The following is a 4,392-nucleotide window of genomic DNA, read 5'->3' on the forward strand; positions in this document are numbered from 1 at the left end:
TATTATATAATATGAAACAAATGGTAATGAAAGAATTAAAATATAGATAAGGAAGATATGAAGATTGTAAATAGTAGGGATAGAAAAACAAACTATAAATTATGTTTATTTGAAAAGTATAATTATATAATATTAATAAAAAATGGTTAGAACATAAAATAGAAAGGTTATTGAGAGAATAAAATTAAAGGCAAAGAAAAGAGAGAAAAGTCAGGTGTAAGTTTGTAATGAAACAAAAAGAAAGGCTGGAATTTTTTTTTTTTTTAAAAATGAAGGCAAATTTCAGATCTGCCCACTTAAGGATAATAAAGCCACTATTAACCAAGTTGCCAAGTCGGCTTTCGACAACACAAGATGAACTCAATCATATTAAATATAGAGGCTTCCATTCTCTAAAAATAAGATATCGACGAATATTATCAAAATATCGGTAATAATCGATGATATATCGACTATTTTTCAACGATTTAAGATAAAAAAGATGTTATCCTTAAAATCTTTATTGATTTCTCAATTTTAGCGATATATTGTGATATTTTACCAGTATTTCGTGATTTTTTTATCTCTTGCTTTCTACTAGGAGTGTTCATGGGTTGGATTGAATTGGGTGGAAAGATTTTTTAGACCCAACCCAATTGTTCGAGTTGTAAATTTCTTCAACCCAAATAACCTTTATTAAAAAATTAACCCAACCCAACCTAAATATTGGGTTGGGTTGGTTCGGATTAATCGGTTCATTTATTTAAAATTTTGTTCTAAAAAGAAACAAAACATAAATATGTAAAAATCTAATGTAATTATTTTCATATATTTAATTAAGATTAACAACTCAATTTCAATTTATATAGTGAAAATGTTCTTTCTAAAGAGTAAAGAAACTACTTTTAAGAATTGTTGAAGATAAATTATTCAAAAAAAATATTGGAATTAAATAAAATTAAAATCAATATATGTATAAATAATTGTGTTATAAGTAATAAAAAAAAATATGTAATAAAGTTAATAATAAATTCGAGTTGGTTCAGGTTGGTTTGGGTTATATTAGGTGAATCCATGAACTAACCCAACCCATAAAATTTTCATTTATTTGAACCCAACCCAACCAAAGTGAATTGATAACCCAACCCAAACCACATGGGTTGGGTTAGGTTGATCGATTTTTTCGGGTCATCGGGTTTTTTGAACACTCATACTTTTTTGCTTACATCCTACCAATGTGAAATTACTAGAATAGAATATCGTGCATGCATTGAGATCTTGGTTCGTTCTTTACCTTGCTTCTTAGTGTTTATGCTTTCCCACTCTTCTATCTCTCTTTTCTTAAAACTCGTTCTCGTTTTTTATAATTTTATTTTTTACTCTTGCTTTTTACTCTTTGCTCTCACTATTTGTATTAAAAGAAGTGAACAAAAAGAGTTATGAGATTGAAAGCAAGGGAGCAAGGAGCAAGAGTCGGGTTGAGATCCAAACACACATATACTATAAGATCATTTTGATCATTTTCGCGGATGATGATGCAAGTAATAGGTTAAAAAAAACTTTAGTTTTAAAAAGTGGGTTAAATTCTATTATGGGATCCAAATTTTGGGTCAATAAAATTATCATATATTACCCCATTTCAAAAATATTGTTAATTTTTTAAAAAACTATATTAATATCCTTAACCTTTCAAAAAATAAAAATAAAAATAAAAATACCTTCATTGATGGACAAAATAATTTATCTATACCCTATCACCTCATTCTCCTCCTCTATTTCATTTTAGACTTTTTTCATCTTTTTGTCTTTCACTTCTTCAATACCCTTTTAATATTCTTCTCTTATTCCTTAATTTCTAAAACTTCTTTCATTCCTCCTAATTTTTTTCTCCACTCATCTTTAATATTACACCTTTTTTTTTTTTTTTAAGAAAAAAACATAAGAAACTCTCATATTTAAACATGTCCAAACATAAATATAAAAAGTTTCACCTAATCAATCAATTTCTTTGAAGTTGTCTTGAAAACAACTCATATAGATTCCTTCATTTTTATTTCTATAAATATTCTCATTTTGTTCCATTTATCCAAATTTACAATAATTTTCTCCACACTTAAATATGACTCAAAACTAAATTAAAATACAAAATCTCACAAAGTTCCAAATTCAAAATCTCCCTTCAAAACTAAGCAAAACGATGAATCATTTTAATTGACTACAATAAATAAACTCATTTGAATGGGAACAACAAAATATTACTAGTACAAATTTAGTAATGGACACGTTTTCTTTATTTTCCCTCCTACTGGCTGTCCTAAAAATTATTGTCTATATTCTCAATATGTCTCTCTTTTTGTGTACTAAATCTAAATATATTAAATCCTTGGTGGTTATATAATTATCTTTTCTTACTATAGCACGTACACCTTAATTGAAGGAAGTAAAAACTTTGGAAGTTTAATGGTATTTTTTAAACAAGATACTAAATATTTTTCGTTTAATTACTAATGATACGAGTAATTTTTAGTTTTTTCCTTTTTTTTTTTCTTAATTCAAGGATATTACTAAAGCAATTAGTTTAAGAATACTATTGAAATTTCTAAAACTTCAGGAATATTTTTGAAACAAAGTACTAATAGTTTGTAAAAACTAATGTGTGGTACTTTCAACTTTCTTTTTCTTTTCTTAAGTTTAAGGTTGGTAATGAAATTTTTGAAGGTTCAAAGGTGCTTTTGAACAAAGTATAAATTTCAAGGGTATTTTCTATAATTTAGTTAAAAAAATTAAATTTGATATTATATTGAAAGCTTGTGAACATATGAGTTGGACACTTCAAAATAATTTAGAGACCATTCTTAATGAGGTTGAACTAGTAAATCCTTATTATCGACCCATTACTGTTTTCCTAATACAACATTGTTGCTTGTTATATAATATTGTATGAAGTGATATTATTTAAATAGTCTGATCAAGTAAACTAGGGGATGTACTAATCTGATGATAATCCAACGATTAAAGTCTCGTTTGAGTTATTTAAGTCTCGTTTGACAATCATTTCGTTTCTTATTTTTTGAAAATAAGCTTATTTTACCTCATTTCTTGCATTTACTTAAGTTTAATGATTGAATTCTTAGCCAACTTCCAAAAATAAAGATAAGTTTTTATAAGTTACATTTTTTAATCTTCAAATTTTAACTTGGTTTTTTAAAATGTTGTTTTCAAATATAGAAAATGAACCAAAATATTTACAAATATAGCAAAATTTCATTGTCTATCTGCGATAGACCGCAAAGACTACCTATATGTTTCATGAACATAGATAGCAGTTTATTACGGTTTATTACAGATAGATTGAGATATTTTGTTATTATTTGTAAATATTTTCAGCAATTTTTCTATTTAAAATAATTTTCCTTTTTTGAACCACTGGTAAGAAGAAATTTAGAGGTGGAAGAAGAAATTTGGAAGTGGAAGTACTGTCTACAGTAAGGTTGGCAATGGGGCTAGGACAAGGAGGGTTTCCTCCTTTTGTTTCTCTATAAACTTAATTTTAAAAAATAAAAAATAAAAAACCAAAGGATTACTAAACGATGTCTCAGCTTTTGATTTTTTGTTTCTAAAAATTAAACCTATAAACACTCATTTCACCTCTAAAATTCTTGATTTGTTATCTACTTTTTACCAATGTTTTCAAAAACTAAACCAAAATTTGAAAATTAATCAAAACATAGTTTATAAAAACTTATTTTTGTTTTTGAAATTTTGCTAAGAATTCAACTCTTGTACTAAAGAAATATGCAAATCATTGCAAGAAATTGATTGAAAATAGACTTAATTTTCAAAATTAAAAAAAAAATGAAATAATTACCAAAAACGAGAGGACTAATAACCATTTGATTTCCATGACTTTTCTATCATTGATCAATAATTTGAAAAAGGAAATTGAAGCAATACCAAATTACACTCTTTTTAGAGTGCAGAGAGTTGATAGAAATTGGTACATGAGTCTAGATTTATTATAACTCGATCTATGGAGTGGACAAATTTTTTATTGAGAGAAAAAAAGATGAAAGATCTGACTGATAAAACAAACACCATACTAAAAAAAATTGAAAAATTAGAAAAGACACGAAAAAAAAGTTTCTAAATACAAAAATAAATATTAGTCCTAACAAAATAAGTTATGATGATAAAATATTTGAATCTCAAAAAAATATTTTAAAGATATTAAAAAAGAGAAATGTAAGATTAATTTGTAAATTGCATCATTTTCTAAAATTTTTCTTGAAAACATATACATAGATATCTTTCAACCTATGATTAATATGCCGAGGGTTAATGAGCAACTTTTTATTGATTCAATAAAAAAAATTACTAAATCCATTACTAATAATGAAGCAAATTAAAAAAGAA

Source organism: Benincasa hispida, chromosome 5 (assembly GCF_027475165.1).
Source record: "Benincasa hispida cultivar pf3 chromosome 5, pf3_genome.v1.1, whole genome shotgun sequence".
NCBI classification, from domain to species: domain Eukaryota; kingdom Viridiplantae; phylum Streptophyta; class Magnoliopsida; order Cucurbitales; family Cucurbitaceae; genus Benincasa; species Benincasa hispida.